General features: G+C 32.6%; 1 long non-coding RNA gene and 1 pseudogene across 1 annotated transcript; one reads left to right on the top strand and one right to left on the bottom strand.

Annotated features, from left to right (window-relative positions):
• Positions 1 to 3,714: 3,714 nt before the first annotated feature.
• Positions 3,715 to 5,085, bottom strand: LOC107005888 (annotated as a pseudogene).
• Positions 4,636 to 8,354, top strand: LOC114075106. Its single transcript, XR_003575453.1, has 2 exons — positions 4,636 to 4,720; positions 7,300 to 8,354. It is a non-coding gene; the product is annotated as an uncharacterized LOC114075106 (long non-coding RNA).
• Positions 8,355 to 16,849: the final 8,495 nt, after the last annotated feature.

Here is a 16,849-nt window from a genome sequence, read left to right as displayed (position 1 = left end):
GGCTCAAGCATAGGGGTGAAAATAATATGATATTTTGTAGTTCAAAATATTTTTTTAAAATAAACTTATTTATTTGGGGTGGCGTGGGGGGTGGAGGGTTGAAATATTAATAGGGATCCATGTATGAAAGTTTTGAAACGTAGCTTCTAAAACTTAGAAACAAACGATGTTCTCAAAATATGGAGACAACTTGCAATACTCATATATGACCCGTAATTTACACATAAAATACCCATATTTTAATGGATAAATATCGATATAAGCCTAAATATTATCCATATTTAAATCACTCTTTCAATCTATATTTAATAAGATATTTGAGCGGGCTAGTAAAAAGTGGGCTTAAGTTGCCAATACTAACTGCACCTAATGGTTATAGCATATTACTTCCTCATTATTTACTTTACTTTTTTTGTTCATTTAAAATATAATATAATATTTTTTTGATAATTCTTTTTACTCAACCTTTTTTCCCATAACGTATTTAAGTTTTAATTATTATATAAATATTAAATGAATGGTTGAGACTTTTTTCATAGTCCAACATAAATAGATTACTCGTAGCACAAAAAAATTGGTGGTGCTTTTTTCATTTTTACCATTCGTTTTTCATAGGTTCTTAACTATTTTATGAAGCCGTTTGACTATACATTTTCCAGGTAAAATTTGGAGAAGAAATTGTCAAATTGTGTTAGTCCATATAATTTATCATTATTTCGGAAAGATTTTTGCCAAATTTCCAAATACCAGAAAAAATCAGTATTTTGGCCAAATCTTATTATTTGAGAGCTTTTAAAATTTCAAATTCTACATCAAACTTTTATCTTTTACAAAAATATCCTCTATAGTAGTTGTTTGCGTTGTATTACATAATTTTTTCATGTGAACATCAAATCAATGATGGAAGTTCGGTGAATATGAAAGCGATAATCTGGTTGTTGATGAAAATGATGAACAATCGACTCAAATTAATAAAGTTAGATGCTTTGTCTACTTCACGATGTATGAAAATGTTTTTTCGTGCTCACTCTAAACTACCACATTACTCAAAAATTGAAAATCACTGCCTAGGGAGCGATTTCCTTTAATTTTTTTTTAAAAAAATGGATATCGATGCCTAGGCACCGATTTTCTAAAAAAACATTTTTAAAAATTTTTTTTTTGAAAATTGCTGCCAAGGTAGCGATTTGATTTCTTTTTTCGGTGTAGTAAATCGCTGTTGTTCTAGCGATTTTTCCGTTTTGGTTAATATAAAATTTTACATACCGTTTTGGAATTTTAGTTAATATTTTATACCCTTTAGGCTCCGAACTCACATTTAATTGATGTCCTTAAATATTGTTTTTATTTAGTCATGTGTTGTACACTTTATATGCACTAGTAGGAGTATTTTCCAGTGAAATTATGGATATATTCAATATATCTAGACAATATATGAAATATTATCATAATAAGTTACTTATCTCAAAGAAGTACTCTCAACAACGAAAGAAGAACAGAAAATAAAACCCAAACTAAAGAGGTTCATTTAATTTATGATGGAAACGACGAATGGCACTTTTTCATAATAACACATAAAAGTACTTTAGTAGTAGTGCGGACGGTTGTTGAAATTTAGGCCAATTTCGTATATTAAGGGAACACCACAATAATAGATCTTAATCTCAATAACATGTGAGTATTTTATTGGTGACATGAACACTTATTAGAATTTAGGCCAATTTCGTATACTAAGGGAATACCTCAATAATAAATCTTAATCTCAATAACACATGAAAGTATTTTATAAATTTGTGGACGCTTACTGGAATTTAGGCCAATTCCGTACATTAAGGGAACACCTCCATAATAGATCTTAATACCAATAACACACGAAAGTATTTTTATAAGTGGTGCTGACGCTTGTTGAAATTTAAGCCAATTCCATACATTAAGGGAACACTGCAATAATAGATCTTAAGCCCAATAACACATGAAAGTATTTTATTAGTGATGTGGACCCTTGCTGAAATTTAGGCCAATTTCGTACATTAAGGGAACACCTCAATAATAGATCTTAATCTCAATGACACACGAAAGTATTTTATTAGTGGTGTTGACGCTTGCTAGAATTTAGGACAATTTCATACTATAACGGAACATCTCAATAATAGATCTTAATCCCAATAATACACGAAAGTATTTTATTAATGGCATGGACACTTGCCAGAATTTAGGTCAATTTTGTACATTAAGGGAATACCACAATAATAGATCTTAATCCCAATAACACACAAAAGTATTTTATTAGTGATATGGATGCTTGCTGGGATTTAGGCCAATTTCGTACATTAAGAAAACACCTAAATAATATATCTTAATCTCAATAACACACGAAAATACTTTATTAGAGGTGTGGACACTTGCTGGAATTTAGGCCAAATTTGTACATTAAGGGAACACCTCAATAATAGATCTTAATCCCATTAACACACGAAACTATTTTATTAGTGGTGTGGACGCTTACTAGAATTTAGGCCAATTCCGTACATTAAGGGAACACCTCCATAATAGATCTTAATACCAATAACACACGAAAGTATTTTTATAAGTGGTGCTGACGCTAGTTGAAATTTAAGCCAATTCCATACATTAAGTGAACACTGCAATAATAGATCTTAAGCCCAATAACACATGAAAGTATTTTATTAGTGATGTGGACGCTTGCTGAAATTTAGGCCAATTTCGTACATTAAGGGAACACCTCAATAATAGATCTTAATCTCAATGACACACGAAAGTATTTTATTAGTGGTGTTGACGCTTGCTAGAATTTAGGACAATTTCATACTATAACGGAACATCTCAATAATAGATCTTAATCCCAATAATACACGAAAGTATTTTATTAATGGCATGGACACTTGCCAGAATTTAGGTCAATTTTGTACATTAAGGGAATACCACAATAATAGATCTTAATCCCAATAACACACAAAAGTATTTTATTAGTGATATGGATGCTTGCTGGGATTTAGACCAATTTCGTACATTAAGAAAACACCTAAATAATATATCTTAATCTCAATAACACACGAAAATACTTTATTAGAGGTGTGGACACTTGCTGGAATTTAGGCCAAATTTGTACATTAAGGGAACACCTCAATAATAGATCTTAATCCCATTAACACACGAAACTATTTTATTAGTGGTGTGGACGCTTACTAGAATTTAGGCCAATTCCGTACATTAAGGGAACACCTCCATAATAGATCTTAATACCAATAACACACGAAAGTATTTTTATAAGTGGTGCTGACGCTAGTTGAAATTTAAGCCAATTCCATACATTAAGGGAACACTGCAATAATAGATCTTAAGCCCAATAACACATGAAAGTATTTTATTAGTGATGTGGACGCTTGCTGAAATTTAGGCCAAATTTGTACATTAAGGGAACACCTCAATAATAGATCTTAATCCCATTAACACACGAAACTATTTTATTAGTGGTGTGGACGCTTACTAGAATTTAGGCCAATTCCGTACATTAAGGGAACACCTCCATAATAGATCTTAATACCAATAACACACGAAAGTATTTTTATAAGTGGTGCTGACGCTAGTTGAAATTTAAGCCAATTCCATACATTAAGGGAACGCTGCAATAATAGATCTTAAGCCCAATAACACATGAAAGTATTTTATTAGTGATGTGGACGCTTGCTGAAATTTAGGCCAATTTTGTACATTAAGGGAACACCTCAATAATAGATCTTAATCCCATTAACACACGAAACTATTTTATTAGTGGTGTGGACGCTTGCTTGAAGTTAGGCCAATTCCGTACATTAAGGGAACACCTCAATAATAGATCTTAATCCCAATATAGGTATAATGTTGTAGTCACTAAAACCAGCACCGTAGATGAGTTTTGCCCAATCTTGTTGATTTCTTTCCTTTCCAGAAACATGTACCATCATGAGCATGTCAAAGAAAAGTTGAGTTTCATATGACTTCTCATCTCCTTTCTCTAGGTTACGATCCATCAATACCATGTCAATGATGATCACCTTCCCACCCTTCTCCTTGCTTGGAATTGCATCTTTGCATTTCTTCAATATTTTGATGCATTTTTCGTCACTCCAATCATGTAATATCCACTGCTTATTGATCATAAGTTATCAAACAAAAAAAACTTTAACACAAGTACTTTTATTTATATAGTGAAAATAAATCTTTGTATTACAAAATTACCTTTAGTAAAATCGCATCAGCATAGGGAATGAACTTAAACATATCTCCTCCCACATAGCTTATGTTCTTACTCCCTTCACAACCTTCAATTACATGTGGAAGATCAAAGACGATGCAATTCATTTCAAGAAATGCATCCGCAATAACTTTAGCCACGATTCCTATGCCACCTCCAACATCCACAAATGATTTTAATCCTTCAAAAACACCTCTACAATTTTTAATCACCACACTTATAAGCAATCGGGAATCACTAGCCATAATTTCATTAAATTGACGGTTAATATTTGGTTGTCTCTCATCATATTCAAATAGGGATTTGCCATGAGCAATTGCAAATGGAGTACTGGAGTCGTCATTATCACTCCTAATCTATTTGCTAAGTGAGTGCCATGGATCCATGAAATTTGGATCTAGTTCCATTTGCACAAAGGCGACTTGACTCAATGGCTCATCTTTAAGAAGGAGACAGGAAGCTGGAGTAAGTAAATAACCCTCTTCTTTATCATTAACCTTTATTTGATTAAAGAAGCCACCATGAATTAGAATACGCATGAGACGAAAGATATAATCCAAGGTTTTAGCATTATTATTGATGGGGAGAGCATCCACCAAATCAGAGAGGGTCATGGCCCGGCCATGAGAGTGGATAATATCTGGAATTCCAAGTTGAATAGCACATTTGAGTGACATGGATTTGACGTAACTAAATGTATGGTTCCATATGTGTGCCTGTGCAGCCAACATTTCTCTAGTCATGTTGTCATTGGGCAATGTCATATTTGTGAGATTTTTATGAAAAGATAATACTGGATGAGGTACTTATCCAACATTATATATACTATATTAGAAGAATGAGAGGACCCACCCTCATTTAATTTAAGAAGATTTAACTGGGTATATATAATAGATCTGCCCCCTCCATTATCCCTTCCCTCCGTTTCGTCAAGTGCATCCCTAGATAAGTGATATGTGTGTTATTTAAAATTTAAAGGCTAAAATTATACTGTATTAACAAATATTATAACCATAGTTAAGACTTAAGTCAACTAATTTTAGAAAACTACTCTCTAAATTTGACAAAAATTACAATATATTTCATACAAAATTTTATATATATTAATAAAATTTATTTCATCTTATATTTTTATATTTAAATATTAAAATTGTTGAACATGAATCGTTTATATTTAATGTGAAAAATAACAATCTTCAAAAATATTTATATTTAAGACAATGTTTTCATTTATTTCACAAAAAAGAATATTCTAAGAAAACGTATACTTATTCCATTCAAACGTATAATCACCACATTTTCTCCTTGGAATAATTTTGATATAGTTTAATTCTAAAAATCTTTTGTCTTTTATTTTTATTTTTGTTTCGTGTCTTTTATTCAATATGATAATTCTTTGTTCTTTTTTGTCTATATTAAAATTGTTGAACATGAACTGTTTATATTTAATGTGATAAATAACACTCTTCAAAAACATTTGTATTTAAAACAGTGTTTTCATTTATTTCACAAAAAAAATATAAAAGAATGTTTTCAGAAAACGTATATTTTTTCCCTTCAAACGTATCATAACCACATTTTCTCCTCGGAATAGTTTTGATATAGTTTAATTCTAAAAATCTTTTGTCTTTTATTTTTTATTTTTGTTTTGTGTCTTTTATTTTATAGTTTTTTTTTTCAGTATTGATAATTCTTTATGTTTTTTGTTTCTCAACAAGTATAATATTTCAAGAATAAGTTTACTAGTACATAAAATTATTTAGTTGATTCTCACCTTAAATATCATAAATTTTAATGTTTAAATATAAAAATATAATATGAAATTAATGATATTATAAATATTAAATTTTGTATGGAATATATTGTAATTGTTACCGAATTCAGAGAGTAGTTTTCTAAATTAGTTGACTTAACTAGGTTATAGTATTTGTTGATATAATATAATCTTGACTTTTAAACTTTAAATAAGAGACGTGTCGCTTATCTAGGGATGCACTTGACAAAATGGAGGGAAGGGGTAATAGAGGGGAGCCAGATCCGTATATCTAGGGGTGCACTTGACGAATGGAAAGAAGGGGTAATAGGGGGGAGCCGGTTCTGTACATAATCTAATCATGCTTTCTTCATTTCTATTTATGTTTTCATTTTGATTAGACATGAAGTTTAAATGTCAATTATTTTTTAAAAACTAAGTTATATTTTTTAAAAAAAGTATTAAATATTTGTCACACTATCTCATTAATAATAACCTAGGTTATTTAAAATTTATATTTTTAAATAACAAAATTGAACATTCTTTTTGGTTTCACAGACTATTAAAAATATCCACAGAGAAATAATGCACTATAATAAAAATAACTTTTAGCGGTAATAAATATATATATTAATAAAGAGTGCTAAGTTATTACTGACGCTTCGATCTATAGAAGTCAAGTCCACATAAATAACAATGCATTGTTGGTCCCATAAAGTTTTATATTTCCTAGTTTTTGTCTACCGCACCTAATGGGTAATTGGGGAGAGTTGGAAAAATAGTCACTCTCCAAACTTAATTGAACATTAAGACGAAAGTGTTGAAAAATTTGTGGTATATCACTATTAATGACATCATCCATGTGTCCTAATTGGCACATACAAAAGACCTCACTAAGTTTTAATATCTCCACTTTGATCCCCATGTTTTCCAAGTAGTTTGGAATAATATATATCTATTTGCATTTGTTAAAATTTATATTAGAAAGAAAAGAAGAAAAAAATCCAAACAAATGAGAAAGAAGAGCAGAGTAGAGATCATTTTGCTGCTGTCGAAACTGATGAATCTTGCGAGTTTTCCGGTCAAAATATCCATTTTCATGATAAAATCATCATCATTTAATGCTCCATAGTCATGTTTACTTCATTCTTTTTCAAAAACTAAACTTAAAAATGATTTTTTTCGCTATTTTAGATATTTGAAAAATCTTCCATAATAAATACTTAATAACTCATTAGAAATACATTTTAGTGGTACAAAAGCATTAAAAATGTGTTTCACCCCATTGCAGGAGTTGCATTTTGAACCACGATCTCATTCAGTCGCGTTTCTGTATGGTCTCAAACTTCATAGATCGTTAATTACTGATACTGTAATCTAGTATATACCTTGCAGTCGATAATGGAAGTAATTGAACTTGTTGTTGCTGGTGGTTGTTATGTGGGAGTATGGGAGGAGACTCCCAAAATATTGAATTGGAAATCTATTAGTAAAACAACAGTTCCAATTACGTTGTGTCCAATGGTTCATATGATGATATGATTGCAAGTGTAATTGAGGCCGATAAGTTAACTTGCGAGCCAAATGACTTGGCGATTAGCTATCAAATGAAGGGAAGAGAAAAAATACATCCCACATTCATAATAAATGATAGACATGTGAGCTTGTGCATGTTTGATATTGGTCTTGATTGCTTTAGGCCTATATTGAGGATAAACATCAATGCGAGGCCTCCAATTGAACCAACAAATTCATTTAATGGCGACAATGATTCCATTGGAAATGAAAGATTGGATGATAATTGAAAGTAGAGCTTGAGTGATAATTCAAATGAGAGCTTAGGTGATCATTCAATGAATATACATGATGATCCAACTAATGTGGAAAATCAGCTGATAGATGCGGAAGATCCTCAACCGAATGTTCTGAAGAAATGCAGGGACAAATGGAATTGAAATCACATTCCAACCATTCCTTCTCCGATGAAACTTACTTATGTACAAACCAAACTTTTAGTAATAAGAATGAGTTGAAATTGTTATTATCCAAAGCGGCTGCAAAAAAATCCTTTGATTTTGCTATTCTGAATAGTTGTACTAAATACTTAAAGGTGAATGTGTATCTCGCCAACTGTGTATGGATGTTCCGGGCGAGGAAATGTGAGTGTTCACATAGATTTTGTATCTATAAGTACATTAGCGAACATAGTTGTGGCATTGAACATGCCAACATTTAGCCATTGAAAAATTTCAATCAAAGTGATTGCTTCACTTTGTGTATATATGTATCATGATGACAAGAGTCCAAATGTTAAAGGATTCAAAGAGATGTGTGTAATTCTTTTCATTGTAGTCCAATCTATTGAAAATGTTGGAAGGGTGGTGTGGCTGCCGAGGAAATGGTTCGAGATAGAGCGGAGAACAAACATTAATGTTTACCGGCTTTTTCTTACGTGTTTGACACAGTTAATGTTGGTTCTAGTTATTGTCTGATCATAAACGAAGATAGTCATACGTTCATACATTATTTCTTGGCGTTTGGTGCTTGCATTAAGTGATTTTCCCACATGAGAAAGGTAATTATGACTGATAACACTCATTTACATGGTAAATACGAGGGCGTGTTGTTGACGGTTGTTGCACAAAATACGGAAAATCATGTTTATCCGATTGCCTTTTGTGTCGTGGACAAAGAAAATGATCCATCTTGAACATTCTTCTCTGTGAAGTTGAAGGAGATTGAGGTTGACAAACCAGTTTGAGTTTTATCTCTGATAGACACAAGAGTATCGCCAACGGTATTGTGAGTATTTACAATCATGCTCACCACAGATATTGTATGAGTCACTTCGGTGAAAATATCTGTGTAAATCATCATTGTGGAGATTACCTTTATCATTACTATAATGTGCCAAAAGCTTTTTCATTGGAGGAGTTTGATAATCATTTTTTAGAATTCAAGAATAAATGCCCCGTTGCAGCCCTTGTCCTTGAGCATGATATTTGTTTTGAGAAGTGGAGAGGGCACATTTTCCTAGCAATAGATATGATGTTATTACCACGAATATAGTCGAGTCAGTCAATGCTATGTTGATAGATGAAAGAAAGCATCCCGTTGCATCTTTATTTAATTTGATTACTAAGAGGTATGGAGAATTGTTTAGGGAGAGACATGCATATATCCACAAATCAATGGGTGATCAAATGGTGCCGGCTCCGAAAAAATTGCAAGAAAACAAATGACCGGGGGTAACTCCTTGAATGTGGAGAATGTAACCGAGGACGCCAATCAATTTACCATTTTCGGTGCGAGTGTTACTGCCTATGTGGACCTACTGAAAATGTCATGTTCATGTAGGGAATATGACTTGATCAAGATACATTGTGCTCACGCGATGACCGCTTTGTGATCGAAGCATGGCAATGAGTATGGTATGAGCATCTATGAGTACTCTTCGTCTTTGTATAAAGTTGAAGTGTACCTTCTTACATACATGACTTCTATTAATGGTGCCCCTTCGAGTCAGAATGGTGTGTTCCAGCAGAATTGCTTAATGTGAAGATTCTTCCGCCTTTTTTTTGATATCAAGCTTAGAAGAAAAAGAAGAAAACATGTTAAAGGCATCGGTGAGAATTTCAAGAGTTAGAAAAGGAACAAATGTTCAATTTGTAAGAGAATCCTACACAAGAGAACTGCATGTGTTAACAACAACAAATTGTAAACAAATATGATTGAATTTGCTTTTGTAATCAAGCTACCCTTTTTTTTTGCTACTATAATCAAGCTTACTGCCATTATTTTGGTCAATTTAGTATCAACGATTATGGTAACTAGTCATGATCTAATATAGATCAATGAAAAGCTGAAATGCCTTTTTTACGCCATCTATTAATGTTTATTATCGAGTCGTACATGTTCTCTATTAGACGGTGTATTATTAGCAAATGAAGATTCATAATATTCGTGATGCAATAAATTTAATGTATGAATTAGAATAATTAAAGAAGTATGAGTTGTAAAAAAAGGTCATAATGTGAGTTTGTGTATTTTAATGCATGTGTACCTGTATGTGTATGAAAATATGTACTGGTTGTATATCAAAAAATCAAATGTTACTTGTTAAATATGTATATGAAAATATGTACTGGTCGTCAAAATATATATACCTCTTAAACAATTGATGTATATCTATGTGTGTAGTGTGTGTATGATCAATGAGATTTACAGTCTAATATTAGTAAGGTATATTCGGGTTTATGTCTATGTTAAAGCATTGTCGATATTGGGCGTACTAGAATATGACACTTATATATTGTCCAAAACTAGTAGGATTTAAAAAAGACAACAATTAATTAATAATAAATTATATTTTTGAAATTTATCCAATTAAATAAAAACAAGTTATATGATCATTTAAGAGTCCACATAAACTGATTGTGGTGATAAGAGATGTATGATGAAGAGTCGTGGTTATACAATCAACATCATTAAACAATATTTGAGAAAACATCAGTTTGTTGTAAGGATATTACTTGTTTAACCACATATTTTTTATTTTCATCCCAATTTATGTAGACTCATACATGATCAGATGTTTCCCCAGTAGTTGTATTTGTGGACTCTTTTATGCATTAGGATGTTTTTGGGCTAAGATCAAAAACCTAGTAAGTAGATTGATCGGGAAGGTGGTTAGTAGTAAGGGTTCTAGTGTATTTATGAGGTATTCAAGAGAGGTAAAGGTGGATAAGTGAGTGGTCTTGTTGCATGTTCTTATTAGATGAATTCTTATATTATGCGGTGGACGTCAGGATGACCGATGATGCCTACCAGTACGTGTAGTTTTTTTTATTGATACTACTATTGCAATGTCTTTTTGACATAGTCTGGATGTAGGGTCAGTGATGTCTCATTAGGTGAAGACGAAGAAATCTCCAGCAACATCTATTTTTCCTTCTAGATGGTGGAAGATGTCTTTTCATTATCATGTTTGGTTTCATACTCTTAGTAGCTCTTATGCCTGTTTAGACTAAATCCTTGGGGGTGTTAATACTTTACAAGTCTAAAACCAAATTGTGTTAAAAGTTCTTATTTATAAAATTTTGTTAGTATATTTCTATTTATTAAAAACTTTCCGCATGTTTTGACTATTGGTATATGAGGGTTCTCTTACTTAGATATTAGAGTGGGTGCCCGCACGACTAAGTGGGTTGATTCATGACAAGTTTGTATCAGAGCCCTTGTTACTGGTCTCCCAGTACAAGAACAAAATGTGGACTAGACTCTTGCGGATTGGAGTGTTGACGTCAACATCTTATATTCAGGAGGAAAGGAAGCATTTTAGGAAGTTGTTCATTTTTTTTCTCTCATTTCGTGCGAGTGTCGCTTGTGGTACGAGTTGATTCCAATTGGTATCTCTCGATTCCAATTTATATCTCAACAAAGTGAGCCGAACGTCGTGATCACAACTAAAGAAACAGAAGCAAGGTAAATTAGAACTTAGAAGTTTCCAATTGGAATCTTGCCCTAGGGCGGTGTAAACATATGGATGATCAGTAATAGTCATCCAGGCAACGAAGAAACTAATTAAGAATTTGGACTTATCTATGAGTTATAACTTGAAGTATGTGAATGTGTGCTTCTTGTTTCCCGAATTAACTGTGAATGTGAAGGTTATAATTGCTTGATTGTGACGATGTGGCTATGTGCACTATAATTGTGTGTCTAACTTTGATATGTGCAATGTGTTGGACAAATTGATTGAAGTTATTTTAGTTGTAAATGCTTGCATATCGTGAAACCCGTTGTGAAAAGAAGGCAATGACTAGATTCAATGAGGGGGTCTAGATAAAACTACGAGGTGATTTGTGAGGCAGATATGAATGTGTCTTGAACTTATATAATAACCGCGTGAATGTCTGGGTGTATCCTGGGGATGTGTAGAGTTGTGGTGTCGAAATTATAGGAACAAACTGTTTGTGTATTGTGGTTTATACTTAGAGTAGTCAAGGGTTTCTCTTAGTTCAGAGAAGTATCCTAAAACTGTTTGGTAAAGTTGGGAACCTTTGTGAAATTTAAAAAATAAAAAAGAACCCATAAATCATTCGCCTGGCTTATGGTTCTGTCTGAGTCGCTGGGGTGAGATTATTCCCGCCAAAGAGCGATTTTCCTACCAGCGCGGGACAGGGCAAGGAAAAAACTCATCCTGTCTCCCATGTTTTCCCCAGACATCTATACACACCCAAAACATATCCGAGCTAAACCCTTCAATTCAATCAGTGTTAAGCAATCAAGAATAGTTTATAAAACATAGTAATTCACCATTAGCTATAGAAAATGCAGGAAAACAAGCTTCCATGTGCTTACAAAATGATAAGGAAAAATAGAAGAAAAATAAGTTTTTCCCTAAATTACAAGCCCAAGAAGGGCAAAAAACAAGTCAAGAACCCTTGGACTTGGTGGTGTCCACGTCAGAGTTGAGGTCCTCTTGGGGTTTCATACCAGTCCAGGCCGCATACATCATATGGAACTCCACATAGTCCTTTTGCTCGAGTCAACGAATGTCCTTGTCAAGGTCAACACAAGAGAAGATGACTTTAATAGTCTTCTACGTTCGGTCCATAAGACGATCCCTCACCAAACCCTTCCTCCTCTAGTGACGAAGCTGGAGACGGAGCATCTCAACATGTAGTGCAACACTGAATAGAACTGAAGTAGTATCAGGAAATGAACATCCCAAGAGCCTCTTAACGGTAGCGAGATCCTCTTCCACACGGGCTCTAGATAGTTGGAGTTGGGACTGGGTGGGACGGGCGTCATGGCCTGCTCCATCATCACTTCCCTAGTCATCCACCTCGGCAACCTCCTAACTACTGTTAGCACGGATGGTCCTCCTCCTCTTCCTTGTATTTTTAACCTGTTGGCATGTCTAACATCTTGAAATAACAAGTTAAGAAATTAAAATATTTTTTGATCATATGTGATTTATAAAATAGAGATAGCAATAATAGTAAATATATTTTCTTTATAAAAGAGTAATGTCAAAAGAATATAAGTAGGCCTAATCATTGGTGCCTCATCCCAAATCACTGTTATGTTTTAAAAGAGTCTAAAACATCATCCCATAATTTTAAGAACTTACTAGAAAACTATGTACTAAAACATATTCGTGAGGTTAAAAAACGTTTACATAATAAATAAGAGTTTAGAAAATAAAAAATAAAAAAATGAAAATAATGTAAAAAATAAAAAGTNATGTAAAAAATAAAAAGAGTGCAAGAACAAATATTTCAAGTCCTTTCTTTCTTTTAAAATCTTGTGGCTAGGGACTTGAGGCAAAAAAATAAATAATAAAATTTTAAGGCAAGCGACAAAAGATTCAACCATTTTAAGACTTAGAATAGAAATTTGTAACACTCAAAAGCTGCACTTTTAAGTTTTTGAAAGATTACACTTCTTACTAAAATATCAAAATTTAAAATCTCATAACTCCGATCCCAAAATCTAGATTTTTAATTTTTTTTTTTAAAAATAGAGGGTTCTTTCCCTCAAAAATTTACATTTTTTGTACCTAAGTTGCTATCCTTTAAAGCGGCGTTGTTTTTTTTCACTTTAAAATGTGCATTATTTTAAAACAAGAAATACATCATTTTGAACCCAAATTTGTTCATCATAAAAACTCTCAAGGCATAACATTTTTTGGTTCTTAAATACACATTTCTGCAATAAAAATCTGCGCCGAAGTAGTTGTAGAGCTGCAGATTTTTATCATTTAGTAATAGGAGTTCAAAAAAAAAAAAAACACAACAGCAACGACAACATAATATTATCCTTGCAGTGACTTGATGACATTTGAGGAATTAGTATACTAAAACTTTAATCAGTTGTTGATCGACCTTAAGATGCCATTGAACCGAGCGTATAAAAATCACTTGGATAGTTGTATCGATGTGCAAGTTTTACAGTGATTCCATATTTAGTTGCTGATCATGCTTAAAAATAGATTTCATATTTCATTTAAATTATTCGAACTAATATGCGATCAGGGGCTGCTTCAGTATATGTACAGAATAGAAAGATTAGAATTAACCAATAAGCACTTCCTAATAAACAACAACTAAACTATGTTTTTGTGAAAGATGTAGTGGTACTGTTTTGCTTATTATGAAAGCAGAACGTGGTTCACAAGATTTTATGGAAAAGATAAACCATTGAGAAATTCATAATTGTGTGATTTAAGAGTTCTTATGGTAATAAAAACGAGTTATATTAGTACTACAACGCAAAATTACATCAGATAAGAAAATCAGAAGAAGAAAAAGTGTAAGGCTCTTGAATCCGATCATTTTAGTGAATAAATAATCCAAAGTTAGCTTAATTTCAAGCTATGTATGCAGATCACTCATGAGATAAATTTACAAACAGTACCTAAAAATTGACTCTAAAGAGGCTGTTCAACACATTCAACTTTAGTTCATACCACATTAAAAAATATAGATATATGCAAATAAGCAAGATCCACTTCCGAGCTCAATTCGGTGAGAATTTCAAGAGTTAGAAAAGGAACAAATGTTCAATTTGTAAGAGAATCCTACACATGAGAACTGCATGTGTTAACAACAACAAATTGTAAACAAATATGATTGAATTTGCTTTTGTAATCAAGATACCCTTTTTTTTTGCTACTGTAATCAAGCTTACTGCCATTATTTTGGTCAATTTAGTATCAACGATTATGGTAACTAGTCATGATCTAATATAGATCAATGAAAAGCTGAAATGCCTTTTTTACGCCATCTATTAATGTTTATTATCGAGTCGTACATGTTCTCTATTAGACGGTGTATTATTAGCAAATGAAGATTCATAATATTCGTGATGCAATAAATTTAATGTATGAATTAGAATAATTAAAGAAGTATGAGTTGTAAAAAAAGGTCATAATGTGAGTTTGTGTATTTTAATGCATGTGTACCTGTATGTGTATGAAAATATGTACTGGTTGTATATCAAAAGATCAAATGTTACTTGTGAAATATGTATATGAAAATATGTACTTGTCGTCAAAATATATATACCTCTTAAACAATTGATGTATATCTATGCGTGTAGTGTGTGTATGATCAATGAGATTTACAGTCTAACATTAGTAAGGTATATTCGGGTTTATGTATATGTTAAAGCATTGTCGATACTGGGTGTACTAGAATATGACACTTATATATTGTCCAAAAGTAGTAGGATTTAAAAAAGATAACAATTAATTAATAATAAATTATATTTTTGAAATTTATCCAATTAAATAAAATCAAGTTATATGACATTTAAGAGTCCACATAAACTGATTGTGGTGATAAGAGATGTATCATGAAGAGTCGTGGTTATACAATCAACATCATTAAACAATATTTGAGAAAACATCAGTTTGTTGTAAGGATATTACTTGTTTAACCACATATTTTTTATTTTCATCCCATTTTATGTAGACTCATACATGATCAGATGTTTCCCCAGTAGTTGTATTTGTGGACTCTTTTATGCGTTAGGATGTTTTTGGGCTAAGATCAAAAACCTAGTAAGTAGATTGATCGGGAAGGTGGTTAGTAGTAAGGGTTCTAGTGTATTTATGAGGTATTCAAGAGAGGTAAAGGTGGATAAGTGAGTGGTCTTGTTGCATGTTCTTATTAGATGAATTCTTATATTATGCGGTGGACGTCAGGCTGACCGATGATGCCTACCAGTACGTGTAGTTTTTTTTATTGATACTACTATTGCAATGTCTTTTTGACATAGTCTGGATATTGGGTCAGTGATGTCTCATTGGGTGAAGACGAAGAAATCTCCAGCAACATCTATTTTTCCTTCTAGATGGTGGAAGATGTCTTTTCATTATCATGTTTGGTTTCATACTCTTAGTAGCTCTTATGCCTGTTTAGACTAAATCCTTGGGGGTGTTAATACTTTACAAGTCTAAACCAAATTGTGTTAAAAGTTCTTATTTATAAAATTTTGTTAGTATATTTCTATTTATTACAAACTTTCCGCATGTTTTGACTATTGGTATATGAGGGTTCTCTTCCTTATATATTAGAGTGGGTGCCCGCACGACTAAGTGGGTTGATTCATGACAAGTTTGTATCAGAGCCCTTGTTACTGGTCTCCCAGTACAAGAACAAAATGTGGACTAGACTCTTGCGGATTGGAGTGTTGACGTCAACATCTTATATTCAGGAGGAAAGGAAGCATTTTAGGAAGTTGTTCATTTTTTTTCTCTCATTTCGTGCGAGTGTCGCTTGTGGTACGAGTTGATTCCAATTGGTATCTCTCGATTCCAATTTATATCTCAACAAAGTGAGCCGAACGTCGTGATCACAACTAAAGAAACAGAAGCAAGGTAAATTAGAACTTAGAAGTTTCCAATTGGAATCTTGCCCTAGGGCGGTGTAAACATATGGATGATCAGTAATAGTCATCCAGGCAACGAAGAAACTAATTAAGAATTTGGACTTATCTATGAGTTATAACTTGAAGTATGTGAATGTGTGCTTCTTGTTTCCCGAATTAACTGTGAAGGTGAAGGTTATAATTGCTTGATTGTGACGATGTGGCTATGTGCACTATAATTGTGTGTCTAACTTTGATATGTGCAATGTGTTGGACAAATTGATTGAAGTTATTTTAGTTGTAAATGCTTGCATATCGTGAAACCTGTTGTGAAAAGAAGGCAATGACTAGATTCAATGAGGGGGTCTTAGATAAAACTACGAGGTGATTTGTGAGGCAGATATGAACGTGTCTTGAACTTATATAATAACCGCGTGAATGTCTGGGTGTATCCTGGGGAT

The sequence above is a fragment of the Solanum pennellii genome, chromosome 12, assembly GCF_001406875.1.
Source record: "Solanum pennellii chromosome 12, SPENNV200".
Classification (NCBI taxonomy): Eukaryota; Viridiplantae; Streptophyta; class Magnoliopsida; order Solanales; family Solanaceae; genus Solanum; species Solanum pennellii.
Note: the sequence above shows the minus strand (reverse complement) of the source record. Positions and strands in the feature narration are given on the sequence as shown.